Source organism: Ambystoma mexicanum, chromosome 6p (genome assembly GCF_040938575.1).
Source record: "Ambystoma mexicanum isolate Mex_15411 chromosome 6p, UKY_AmexF1_1, whole genome shotgun sequence".
NCBI classification, from domain to species: Eukaryota; Metazoa; Chordata; class Amphibia; order Caudata; family Ambystomatidae; genus Ambystoma; species Ambystoma mexicanum.
The window spans coordinates 1,410,312,740-1,410,327,436 of NC_090935.1; positions in this window are offsets into that span (position 1 = coordinate 1,410,312,740).

Below are 14,697 nucleotides of genomic sequence, written 5' to 3' on the forward strand. Positions count from 1 at the left end.
ACTGTAACCACACAGCCTACTTCTGTGGGACACAGAATCCCACCAGCTACCTTGCAAACGATAAAAGAGGATGTTGATCCATGTCTTTGGAAGACAACAGTGCTCTGTATATACTACAATACACTACTCTGCAGTGGGAGCAATTTCAAAGTGCTTTTGAAGCAGTAATAAAAGAGCATGAGAAACACTGCCTGCTACTTTAGATGTAACACACAGGCACATCTTCTCCTGTCCACCTGCCCTCCATATTTGTGGTTAGTTCCTCTTCCCTCATTTCCCTCCACATCTTACTTTCTGACCTCTCCTGCAAAATAAAAAAAAAAATAAAAAAAGGTTCCTTTAGGAGCCACCTTTCACAGTTAAAAAATAGAACAACAAAAAAGGAAACTTTTAGACTGCATCTACTTTACATTTCTCAATAAAGATTCTATAGCCCTATGTTCAAAGGCCCTTGCAGCACTGATTAGGGTTGCCGCCCCTAACTCTAACATCACTATATGCTGAGGATGAGCTCCACCTATTTCAATGACATTAGTGGGCACCGTAGCCATATGTACCTTGCCATCACCAACGTCATAAGGTTATCTAACGCAGAACCAAGAACTTAAACACACACATCCACAACAAACGCCAAACCTTTCTTTTTTTTTGCAAAAATTATAGAAACAGTGATAGTCGTGACCATAACAAGTAGTTTTCATTTTAACACTAAGATGAAAACATTAATTGGTAATACATAGAATTCAGCGCACAAATGGCGCACGCGGCTGGTGCACAGTGTGCGCGTGTGGCAGTCTGCGTGAGCCACGTGCGCCAAAATCCATTTCCAGCCGCGGCGCAGAGTGGCGCAGCGACCCTGCAGCAGCACCAGTTACGGCCCAACCCCTCCCCGTGCGCCATGAACAGTGCACAAATCCCATACATGGTGCACAGGCCAGTGGACCAGCATACAGCCCCCCAACCATGAAAAAGTCCGTAAAAATCCCCACGCACCCCTCCGAATACACATACCACACTGCGTGGGAAGTATTACATGCGATTGGCCCTGTGCAAGCGGTGTATGTGTATTTCGGGGGTGTGTGGAAGTTTCACACGTGATTGGCCCTCTGCAAGCGGGGTACGTGTATTTTGGGGGTGCACGGGAAGTATTACACGCGATTGGCCCTGTGCGAGCAGTGTACGTGTATTTCAGGGGTGCGGGGGAAGTTTCACACGCGATTGTCCCTCTGCGAGCGGGGTACGTGTATTTTGGGTGTGCGCGGGAGGTTTCACACGCTATTGGCCATCTGCAAGCGGGGTACGTGTATTTCGGTGGTGCGTGGGAAGTTTCACACGCGATTGGCCATCTGCAAGCGGGGTACGTGTATTTCTGGGGTGCGCGGGAAGTTTCACACACGATTGGCCCTCTGCAAGCGGGGTACGTGTATTTCTGGGGTGCGCAGGAAGTTTCACAGGCGATTGGGCCTGTGCGAGTGGGGTACGTATATTTCCGGGGTGCGTGGGAAGTTTCACACACGATTGGCCCTCTGCGAGCGGGGTATGTGTATTTCCGGTGTGCGCGGGAAGTTTCACACGCGATTGGGCCTGTGCGAGTGGGGTACGTGTATTTCTGATGTGCGCAGAAAGTTTCACACGCGATTGGCCTGTGCGAGCGTGGTACATGTATTTCTGGGGTGCGCCGGAAATTTCAAATGCGATTGGCCCTGTGCGAGCGGGGTACGTGTATTTTGGGGGTGCCCCAACGAATTGGCCGTGTGTGTCCTCCCAGGGATGCCCTCTCCCCCCTCCCCAGGGCCTGCAGTCAGACCCCAACACAGGGGTACACACTGCACCCCTGCCCATGCCGCACAGGCAGCCCATCCACCCTGCTGAAGCCCCCCAGCCAGCCCACATGTCACCATGCACAAGTGAGCACTGACTTATGTCCGCCAGCACCCCATCCACCCTCCACCCCCATCACCCCCATCCACCCAGCATTGAGGGGAACCTGCTAGCAGACCCAGACTCATGCCCCCCAGCACCCCCATCCAACCAGCATTGAGGGGCACCTGCCAGCAGGCCCGGACTCATGTCCCCCAGCGCCCCCATCCACACAGCATTGAGGGGCACCTGCCAGCAGGCCCCGACTCATGTCCCCCAGCACCCCCATCCACACAGCATTGAGGGGCACCTGCCAGCAGGCCCCGACTCATGTCCCCCAGCACCCCTATCCACCCAGCATTGAGGGGCACCTGCCAGCAGGCCCCGACTCATGTCCCTCAGCGCCCCCATCCACCCAGCATTGAGGGGCACCTGCCAGCAGGCCCCGACTCATGTCCCCCAGCACCTCCATCCACCCAGCATTGAGGGGCACCTGCCAGCAGGCCCCGACTCATGTCTCCCAGCACCCCTATCCACCCAGCATTGAGGGGACCTGCCAGCAGGCCCCGACTTATGTCCCCCTGCAACACGAAAGGAAACTGCACAATCATTGCCCTCATGTGCACCACAATTCCACAGCACGCCACCCCAGTCTTGACATGCAATGATTTCACCAATCCACCACACACCGTCATACCTATGTTACGACACAAATCAAAAGTCAACCATGTACATCAACACATGTCGGTCACACACACACACTGTTTGCCATAGATTGTGCTAAACCACAATTTGACATGCATGAACCCAATGAGCGAATCCCATACATGGAATTAAAATATCAAAATGTATTATTAACAAAATCAATGTAATGAAATGAAAGTCAAAAAAATTATACAAAAATGAAATGAAATGCATGTCCAAAAATATGAAAAATTAAATGTAGATGCAATCCAAATAAATCCAGAAGAAAAATGGTGCAAAATCATTGTCCACCAAAACAAATCCAAAGGAAACGTAAAAATGAAAATCAATTGCCCCATGGTGAAATTCAAAGAAAATGCACACATAAATCCAAAGTCCAACTATGTACAATCAATTTTGGAAGGGTCCATGAGCCCAACGAAAGAAATGAAACCTATCTAAAAAACAAAAGAACTATATATAAAAGTGTGGGACATAGTCCAATCACCCCAAAAGAAATGAAAACGAAAAGGAAACCTAACATTAAAACTATTTACAATGCCGGAAGGCTAGTCCAACGGCTCACTTTCCGATGTCCCGGGCCAAGACATCATCGAACTCCTGGTCAATGCCCTGGAGGCGGTCCTCTTCCATGGCCCCGAGGGTTCGCAGGGACGATGCCATGTTGGACTCCAACTCCCTGCGAATAGCCCCAAGGTACTTAGCCCGCCTCAGTGCCCATCGCATGGAGTTCTCCACCAAGACCATTGTGAGCCGTGCCTCTTCTGCCCGCCGCCGCTCTGCATCTATATGCCAGCCCAACCGCAGCCACACGGAAGACACACCCATTCCAGGGTCCTCCTGCCCTCTGGCCGATGCCTGCCCCTCTGATGCTGATGGCCCCGAGCCATCATTGCTCCCACCTAGAGCCTGCTGCTGCTGCTGTCCATGTGCCCTGTCCAATGATGCCTGCACATCCTCCATCTGCTGGTCTCCAGTTGTTGTGGTGTCCTTCCCTGCTGGACCGCCAACTCCCGACTGTGGCAGGGATGGGATCTCCACCAAGCTGGCTGTGTTGGTCAGGCCAGGTCCACAGGGGGCACTGGTGGAATCTGGGCCGGAAGACGGCAGGGAGAATGACTGGCGCATAGTCTCCACAGAGGAGGAGAGGTCCGCCAGAGTGCGCAACACATGTAGGAACCCACTGACCAGGGCCACTCCCAACAGTGCCACATTGTGACGCTGCTCTTCGTGATGGCGTGCGTGCTCCCCCCAGGAAGCATGCACGTCATCACGAATGTCACACGTGTGCAACGCGACACCAATCAGGACGGAGCCCATACGGTCATGGGACTCCTCGTCCGCAGGTAGTGGAGAGGCAGATGACGTGGGCCTCCCCCCTACCTGCGGACAGGCCTGGGACGGGGCATCCCTGCTGGTGCATGGTGGTGCAGTCACAGGGTCCAAGGACAGCGACATGCACAGGCCCTTCCACAGTGACCTGTGCTGCCTCCTGACCCTGGCCCTCGACTGCACCACTTGCACCAGTGGTACTACCCCCACCAGGCCCCATGTGCAGCTCAGTAGCGGGCTCCTCCTCCTCTGTGGAGACCACCAACCTGGATGTCTCTGCACCGTCTTCCGCCATTGCAAGCCCCTGTGGTGGCTCACCCGGCCCTTCCGCTACAGCCGTAGTGGCAGATGCGGCACCAGTCCCCTCGCTCCCGGATGATGGCAACTCCTGGGAGGGTGGCTGGGCTTTGCGTCACCGCTCGGTGGAGGCATCCCCGCCACTTGCCTCCACAGCGCCGTCTCCGCCCTCTTCTTCACTCGACGCTGCGTAGAGGGAGACATAGAACACAAGCATCAGGGTACAGTACAATATTCCCCTAGACAGGAAGCAATAACACATGAGTGGCACTGTCAAATGTCACTTCAATCCTGTCCCTCCACAACACATGGGTGAATGCACGCAAAACACATGCAGAAACAGGCACGGCGCCTGCAATCAACATCAGCATCCATGGACAAGGGCCTCTTTTAACCAAAATGTTGCCTTAAAACTCACATGCATCATGGCTCATACTGATCCCATGCACACACATCACCGGAGGGTCATGCATCATGGCATGTTCACCACAGACACAGTGGATACAACGGTGACCGCACTGCATGAGTGAATCTACACATCATCACGGACATGTGTCATGCATCCATGGCGTTTCAAAGTCACACACACACTTCTCAGACACACACACATGTGAACTATACATGGACATGAGAGCAGCACCCATCCCTCGCCCCCCTCCATGTCCAAGAACAGAGACTGGCATGCATTCATGTGTGCATTCCACATACTGCTCCCGATGTTGCATTGGAACACATGCACCATCCATGTGGTTCACACATTACTGGTCTCACATGCATGACCATGATGTCCCTGCACACACACATCCATACATGGCCTATGTCACACATACAGGCAAGTATCAGACTACCAGCACACTGCAACATGCCCTGTCTCACACAGCAATGCTTGGCCACTTACCGCTCAACTCCAGACGGGTCTGCCACCAAAGGATCTGGGCTTGGAGCGCTGGGCCTACGCATTCCAGGACTCTCATCTGGATGTTGCTCATGCTGATACGGCACCCCTCTGCATCCTCTGCCTTCACGAGGTGCCGGGCCTTATAGAGGGTCCTGGATCTGAAGTCCTCCCAGTGCTTCTGGACGTGCTTGATGTCGCGGGTTGCCACCCCCGCCGCGATGACGGCAACCACGACGTCCTCCCAGATCCTCTCCCGTCCTTCCTTGTTGGCGCGTGATGTTCCGAAGAGGGCATCATAATGCCACAGGACATGCCCCACCAGGACACCAACTTCCTTCTCACTGAAGCTGGTGGCCCTCTGCCTCTCTGGCTGGGGCTCACCAGTGGTCTCAAATGGTGTTTGCCCCGACATGGTGAACCCCGAGGCAGGTGTGGGTGGGCAACTGGGTCCTGGGGCTGGGTTGTGGAGCGATGGTATCCCAGTCGGGAATCTTCTGTTCCAGCAGGGGTGGACAGAGCAACTGGATCCCTGCAGATGGCTGACGTGCAGGCACCAAATAGCAGGATACGTGGGCAGCAGGCAGGCAGCAGCAGATGGCTGGTGGGAGCATGCTCGGGGCTCTTGGGGGCCAGAAAATGGCCTTTTGGGCAGGAGCGTGGTCTTCCGTGTGTTTTCGCATGGCCAGCTTGATACGGAGTGATTTGGCACGTGAAAAAAGTGCATGTCACCCTGAAATCCGAGGAAAGGCCCTTAGTGCGTAAGCGCGTAAGTGACATTACGCGCGTGGGCGTTCCTCACAACATGGGTGCATAGTGAATCAGCACGTGAGAAAACTGCATGTCACAGTGCTATTGAAGGAAAGGGCCTTAGTGCGTAAGCGCGTAAGTGACGTTGCACGTGTGGGCTGGCTTAAAAGGTATGAGTATCACGCTATTTTCTTTTATGTGCTTTTTGTGGAGAGCAAGCGGGTGATTCTTGTACTTCTTGTCGGTTCACACGCGAATACTTCACAACGTTTCCAGTTCGTACTCCCTGTTTCCTCAGACTGCGTTCTTTTCTTCTTTGGCGGGAGTGTTGCCAACACGCACATGCGCGTCTTTTTCACGTTCTTTTTCAAGGCAGACGGTGAGTCGCGCACGTATTTTCCAACTGTGGTTGCCCCCCTGTGTCGCGTACCCCTTCAGAGGTCATTGTAGGCTGCGTGTAACACGTGTACGCTTATTTTTGTGTTTCTGGGTGCCACAGCGTAGTGAGGGTTCATTTTTCCACGCATGTGGTCTACCAGGGGTTGCTTGCATGTGTACATTTGTTTTTGGGGTGCCTGTGCATTGTGTGACCTGTCATCTTCCCCCAGGGGTCACAGACAGCCTTGCTAGAGCACTAGGGTACGAATTCCATCTAGTACCCTACCCCTTTTATCCCAATTGCCCAGGACAATTGTTTACTGCAACTCCCATATGCACAACAACATCATTGCCATGGTTGGGAGGCGACCAAGCAGTAAGGGAGGCAAAGGTGGCCGATCTCAAAGAGGTGGGCATGGTGGGTGCGGGAGAGGACGTGGACGGGATTTGCAGGGTGCCCTGTCAGGAAAACTTCAGGTCGGCGCTTCTTAGTTTGCAAGAGGCGATAAACTACGATTCCCATGAGGCATTGGGAAAGGTGTAGTTCTCCTATTGCACGCTACAACAGCTGCTCATTAGCAGCAACTGTTAAAACTCGCCGCCACCAGTGCCTCGGTGCAGGTAATTAATGTTTTTCAGCACGGGCAGTGGCAGTTTAGGAGCAGGCATGCAGAAATTCTCAGACTCCGAAGGACTCTTGGAGCTTCTCCGGGCCGCGACGGTGACGAGCAGCTGAATAACCACGGGCCGCGGCGGGGAGCGGGCTCCCATAAGCTTCGGCCATCGCTCTTCAGGGTCCGGATGTCCTTGTGAGGCATCCGGACCATCAGTTAAGTGTTTTTGACCCCAGTGTTCATATTCTGGAGTTGCTATATGCTTATTTGTTTCTTAATTGACTACTTCAACGCTGTAGTGGGTGTGTGAGGTAACACGCCCTAAGATACATGCCATGCATTAGACACGCCATGTGGAGAAAACATGCTATAAAGCTCTGATCGGATAAAACTGGGCACTGGGAAAGATATAGAGACTATGTAAAGAACATGCATGGGTCCACACAGTACAAGGGCATGTTTGTGTGTGTGTTTTTTCCTAAATCATTGTTTGTGGCTTCATTGTGCCCGACGGGCCATGTGTCTCGTGTCTTTCGAAAAAGGGACACCCTTTTGTTTGTGCCATTTAGCTTGTAAGCCAATCTATGTGTGTGTTCAAGAAATGACTGTCCATGTCCTACATTATGTTTAAGCCCTATGTTATGTTCAAGGTCCATGTTTTAGGTTATCCGCTTATGTTCTGTGAGGTGCAAAGTGGAGTTTAAAGAGCTCTTATGATTTGTATGTAACAAGGTCATTACAGGTATAGGAGGTCAGGTTAGGTGATCAGGAAATAGAGGTACAGGTTCAGGAATTTCGCTGTATTGTATTTATTTGCTTGCGTATGTTCCCCTCATTTCCTTTGTCACTCCATCCCCTTTTCCCTAACTCCATCTTCCCCCCATTGGCTGCCACGTGGCTTCCTGTGATATCAGTCATCAGGCGCCCGTGCCAACCACGGTGGGAGGGGTCAATCTATTTGGCTTCTGTGGTTCGGAAGAGGGGATTGAGACCCCTATTCCCTTATAAGTTTGACATGCCCCTTGAGCCCTGAGTGTGGAGGACCAATCGGGGCCACCTATGCCCCCCCAAATGGTTGTGGGAAACGTAGCTGACACCATCCCAGCTCAGCCCTTGTTGGACGGGCCCATTTTGTCAACTGAACTGGCACAGGATGACTCCCAGGCTGACTTCCAGGTCACCAAGTCTAAGCCACGTGTGGCGGTGAAAGTTGCTGTCACCAGGCCACGTGGATCTGGGGCAGCAATGTCATCTGCTGCCCCAAGTAGACAGGGTCGGGAGGCTGCAGGGGCAGCTGCAGCTCAATCCACCCTACTCTGAGTCTCCCAGCCGGGACAGTGTCAGTCTAGGTCCATCACACCGACGTTGGCCCTGCCAACATCACCCTGCAGCCAATGCCTGCACCAAGACCTTTGGTCATTGTGCCTTTAGAGGCTTCAAGTACCCAGTCCACCTATGTTTCTGCCCCTACTGTCCAGAGCGGCGTAAGCCACTCAGGATCCGGACCACCTTCCAAGAAGAAGAAGAATGGTGCTCTAGCACTACAGACTGAGACCCCAGTCACAGCTACACACTCCGGCATGTCAAGGAAGCCTAGCTTTAATGACGCCGAACTTGATGCACTTGTGGCCTATGTGTCGGCACATAGCTGCGAAATGGTGGTGACTGCAGGGTGCAAGACCACACCTGGTCAATGTAGGGCCTACTGGCAGACCATCGCGGACCACATTAGTGCCCTTGGATTTGTGAGGCGCACAGCTGAAGATTGCTACAAGCGGTGGAATGACCTGAAACGCAGAGTAAAGAACAAGCTGGCTTCAAATCATGCCTCTGCTCTGGTGACTGGCGGTGGGTCTCCACCAGAGGACGACCTACTCACTGAACATGATTCTGTTGCTGGAACCTTCGTCAGAGAGGAACAGATCCAAGGCGTGAGAGACCTATCAGATTACGAAGCATTGTCTGGTGATTGCCCATGCATGTGTGTGTAATCCATGTGTATGTTGCCTTGGTGACGTATTCTAATTGAGTGCCAGATGAGAGTGTGTAGTCCTGAGTGGTATGGGTCACCCATGTGCTTCCTCCAAACCATTGACCGCCCTTGAATTTGGGAATGACAGTATCCCTTCTGACCACAGTAGCCAATTACCACCACATTACTGCAGTTGCCCTTGAAATGTCATCTTGCAACAACATTGTTCAGAATTTTCAGTGTTCATTCAGCCTAATTGATTCAATCCTCCCATTTTGCAACACATTTTTCAGCCCTAATGCCACATATGTGACATGCTTCTGTCATATATTACACCCCACAATGGGCAACATTTATTACCTTGTTATGGGAATGATTTGACCATTCAGGCTGATTGAGTAAGGGCCTGCTCACATTGATCTTTGGGGCCTGTTTGAATGTGGAACATGATTGTCATTTCCTGTCATGTTGAAGTGACCAGCCATTGATGTATCCATCTGCCTGCCATCACAGTATAATTGTACACTGGATGTGCTGCATTGTGTGGCACATGCATATTTTGTCACACAATTTTGCTTTTTTCATCTCAGCATGTCCATCTCACATGGCTGGGTGACAGTACTCATTCAGTAAGATATGGCTGTACTTGTCAAATGTACCATGGCTATGCTACGTGCCATCTGTGTGCTGGCATGTGTCATGTGTGTGGATTGCCCATGCCACTCACAGGCTAATGTGTGCTGCCAGTGCTATCCAGCATGCAGCACATGTGTTGCTTTTCCATCTTGGAGTCCTCAGTATCTGCTTTTTGCCTCCCCTTCCAACTCATTGACAGTACATGCATGCCAGGGTTATAGTCATGTGGGACATGTGTAATTCATGTACTGGATCTCTGGCTTGTCAGGCCTATGTGTGTGCTATGGTGCTCGTGCCTGTTTCCATGTGTTGTCTTTCATGTTTTTGCAGGTGATGATGCACTTGATGCTGTTGAGGTGGAGGAGATGGTGCAGGCCCAGGAGGAATCTCAGCCACGACCGGGCACCAGTGGAGGATATGGGGTGGTGGTGGGTGGAAACCCAATCCTCCTGCAGACCATACTGTCCAGGGGTGTCTCTGGGTGCACCTCCCCAGACCTCTATGATTCAGGTGCTGAATCGGACAATGAGACTTATGTGCTGTCGCAGGTGAGTGTTTCTGGCAGGGATGCTGTTCTGTCCAACCCACCTGCACCGGGGGTAGACCCCTCCATGGGGATGTCAGTGTTGGAAACTCTGCCTTTGGCGGTTACGGATGCAGGGTCGCACTCCACAACATCTGATCCTGTTCCTGGGCCAGCAGATCAGAGGGGGAATGTAGTCCTGCAGCCTCAGGCAGTGCCAGCACAGCAAGGTGCAGATCACTTTGCCCCAAACAGGTGTGGTGCCCGTCGACGCGGTGGCCATGCGCCACCAGGCAATACTGTATGGGAAAACTCCTTGTACAGTATAGCAGCACAACAGGGAGCATCGGTTGAAATGATGGCTCAGGCAATGGATAGGGTGGCCACTTCCATTCTCCCCCCTGAAAAGCAGATGGAGCTCCAACAGCAGGCAACAGAGTCCATTTGGCAATCACACAGGGAGGACATGCTGGTGTCCAACAGGGACCGAAGGAGGGCACTGGAGACTCTGCGCGAAGCCATATCTGTATAGTCCCAGGGCCACAGGGAAGCCCTGAGGTTAGAACTCCATTTCCTCAGGGAGAATCTGGTTGAACTTGAGGCTTCCCGATATTTTAGGGCAGAACAGCAGCTGGAGAAGCTCACACGTTCGCTCTCAGCTGTGCTCCAGGCAACACGTGAGGAGATCCCTGCATCACGCGAGGCCATGCATGCAGAAATGCAGGTAACGCGTGAGGTGCTGCATGGGGATCTCCGTACTATCATCCTCCAGAACCAGACCTTCCACACCCGCACGCTTGCTGCCATGGAGGACCATACCAGGGCTTTGCGTGGGCTGCCCCCCATAGCACCGGCACCTCCTGATGTAGCAGCAGAGGGTGAAGAGAGCGACAGCAGTTCTCCCACATTAGCATAGCCGTGCAGGCCATGAGCCCATGGAGGTATTTCTTTTTCTCGCAAAATCCACGCAGGTGGGTGTTGGGGTGCACCCTTTGCTCGAACCTCCTGGGTAGCCTCCCCCCCTGGTCTACACATGGCCATTTTAGATTTCTTTTTTTCATTTTTTTTTCAGTGTGTTGCCTTGTGTGGCTTCCATGGGCATCCACTGTGTATTCCAGCTGGGCACATGCAGGCTTGTCCTGTCTTTGGGTTAGATGCTTGGGTTCCTGACACACACACCCCCCTCCTGCTTCCCCTTTCCATGCGCTTGCAAAGGGTGTGACCAAGTGACAGTAACTTGCATAGTGACATTGGGCTCCCATGAGCTGTGTGGGCAGTCTGTAGTCAAAACTGTGTGTACATCCCTAGTGGGGATTGTTGTTGGATTGAACACTGCATGGTGTATTGATATGTGCTTGTGCATCCATGTCTTTCTCCTTATTCACATGTACCTTCTTCATGTCTTTACAAGGCCGTCTCCTTTGCAGATGCAGTTCATGTTGTATGCAGTACACTGACACATTTGCCGGACAGCAACACTCTGCAGTTGGAGGGGGTCGATGTGCTGGCTTAGTCAGGTTGTGAGACTTGCACTACTTTGATTTTGTACTGTCGTATTTTGACACTGTTTCATCCTGTGTTGCTGTTATGTGTTGCTGGTAAGTATTTGTGCTGTTTCTTATTGATTACTGGGAGCATATTGTCTGTGGCCTGTTTACATTTGGAACAGTGCACTTTGTGACACTTGTGTCATGTGTTGTGCATTCATTTTGTAGCTTTTCCATTGCATGACATGCCATGGTGTGTTGAGTCGCTCAGATGGGGAGGGGTTGGGTGACGTGGCACTATTTTCATGGTGTATTTTTCAAGGGGGTAGTAATTCATGCAGCATGAATGTGTGTCTTTTTTCACACGGCATTGGTTGTATTTAAGTAGGTAGGGATGCACACAATGTAACACTGTCAGGTGACCAATCTCAGGCTGATATGGTTGTGACATTTGACTGTCCCTTATGTCATCATCATTGATTGTCAGCTGGTATGTGCCAGGGCTTTGTGCACTCCGCAGGGGTAGTATTTTAGGTGAAGTAATTAGCCACCAGCTGTGTATGGGCTGCCTCACCACGTGCCCTTTCACCTCCCATGCGCAGCAGGCGTGCATGTGGTTGGGGATGTGGGGGCACCACCATGTCCACCCACAGGCCCCGGTGGGTTGCAACGTTGTGCAGGACACATGCTGCCACTATGATCCTGCACACTAATGAGGGCGCATATAACAGCTGCCCACCAGAGCAGTCAAGGGAGCGAAAGCGTGACTTGAGCACCCTGAATGTGCGCTCCACTATGCCCCGGGTTGCAATATGGGCTGTGTTGTATCTTACCTCAGGTGCTGTGGTGGGGTTCCGAATTGGCGTCATCATGTGGGTGCTCAGAGGGTAGGCACTGTCCCATGGCGAGGTGATGATGGGTATCATTAGTGTGGTTGTGACATTACTCAGTATCTGACATGCATGCATGTGTAGAGGCAATTATACTCTCCAAGCAGCCATGTATCGACATGCCGCCTAGCTTCTAGGTCCTGGTTTAGGGGTGACATTCTGAAAATGAAACTATCATGGGTGGAGCCTGGATAGTTGGCATATACTGAGGTGATGATTCCCTTGGCATCACATACTACCTGCACGTTGATGGAATGCCAGTGCTTGCGGTTTCAATAGATGTGCTCAGTTGCCCTGGGTGGACGTAGAGCCACATGGGTGCAATCAATGGCACCTAGCACTTTGGGGAAGTGTGCCCCCCGTAAAAGTCCTGGACGGCAGCCTGCCTTTCTGCAGGTGTTCTGGGCATGTATATGTGCCTGCGGACTGAGTGGTGTGCAGTCATGATGGCCAACACCTCGTGTAGGCAGCGTGACTGCATGGCCTGTGAGACCCCCACCACTATGGCACTTGTCCGCTGAAATGAACCAGTGGCCAAGAAGTGCAGTACATTGAGCACCTTTTCCAAGGGGCTCAGTGCTTGGGAGCACAGGGTGGGTGATGTGAGGTCATCCTCCCACTCACTCACCAGGTCGAGTATTATGTGTGGTGGAAACCTGTACCTCCTATACAGCTGGTCATCAGGCATCCCAAAAAGCTGGTCCTGGGTGTAAAAATGTGGGGCCTGGCTATCCTCCTCCTCCTGCGGTGTCCCACGACCACTGCTGCGAGGAACGGTATATTCATCGTAGCGTATGAGCTTGTTTGTTGTTTGCGTGCACTTTTATGCTGCGCGGACCGCATACGCCTGCTTCCTGCTGGCGTACGTGTTCCCCGATTAGCGCGTCTTTTTTGTCGCACGCGTTTCCCCTGTTCGATTCCATGAATACGTGTTGTAGGCGCGCGTATGGGCGTTCTGCGCATTTGCCTCCTGTACTTTCCCCATAACGCCCACATTTTCACACGTTGTTCCCCATTCCGCGTGTTATGCCCCGTGTTACACCCACTTTTGTTGTGTGCGCCATGCTATGTGCGCTTTTGCTGTGCGCGTAGTGCACGGCATTTGATCACGTGTGCACCCGTGTGCGCCACACATGATTTTAGCGCCCATCCCAGGATTTACACACGCACAGACTTCCATTAATCGATGTGCGTGGCTTTCGCACGCTTGCGCTGCGATTTTCTTGTTTGCGCTGTGATTCGCGCGCTTTCGCACGCTTGCGCTGCGATTTTCAGCGCACATTAATTCCATGAATCGGCCTGTAAATTAAGTCCACGAAAACTTGGTTACATTTTTTTAACACAGGTCATAGCTACCGAACTTCGCATCAGTCTCATTTTTAGTTTAACTGTCAACGGTGATCTTCTAACACCAAATTCGATTATCGATCGATTAATCCAAGTATTTGCGTTCTTCAAAAATGTTATCTTCCGTGAAGAACGAGTAATTTACGCACATCACGCTCCATTACAGAGGAGAAATTAGTGCTTTAAAATTGAATTAAATGCAACCATTTTCTCATCTGCAAGTTTCTATACGCTGTACGTTCCCATGTTGCTGCTTGTTATTGCAACTGCAAAAGAACAGATTCTTGTCTGGCAATCATCCCAGATGATCGTTATCACAGATCCATTGTTGATCATTATTGTCCAAATACTGTTGAAGAAGCTGTCATCCCATAGACTGCACCCATGACACGCGCACATCAGGATTATATGACTATGTAAAATTGAGAATGCAAAAACATACTTGAGTAACCGCTTTTTTAATGAATATACACAGTACATTTTTATGTTGATTATATATTTAAGTTACAATTAACACGTACGATGTCTATTCTTTGCGTCAAATTGAACATTCATCTGCCAGAACGTTCATCATATGTCACACAACACTTTTTCTATCCACAGTTGCATAAATATTATTTAAAATCTTGCTTACATTGTGTTTTGGGAATCCATTTTTATGATGTAGAGGAGGACCAACCATGTCAAAACACAGTTTTCTGAAATAGAAACTTTACTTACACGTGCTCTAGATAGAGTTGATTTTTATTGGGAACTCGGGCCTTTTCTGGAGATCCGGTACCACTCCCACTCAATGTATCCAAGCACATTCGGCCACTCGCTGGCCTAGTGGGAAATCCTCCTCTGAGAGGCCTGCTCTAATGATGGCCTCCTCCACGAGTACAACATTTACTATGGCTTGCTTGGGTAAGCCCTTGCAAGCAGGATCCCCTTTCCTATGGCCCAGCTCCTTACACACGAAAAAACCTTTGGGTGGTGAGAACGCAGGTGTCCCAATGTTAGGGTTGCCCA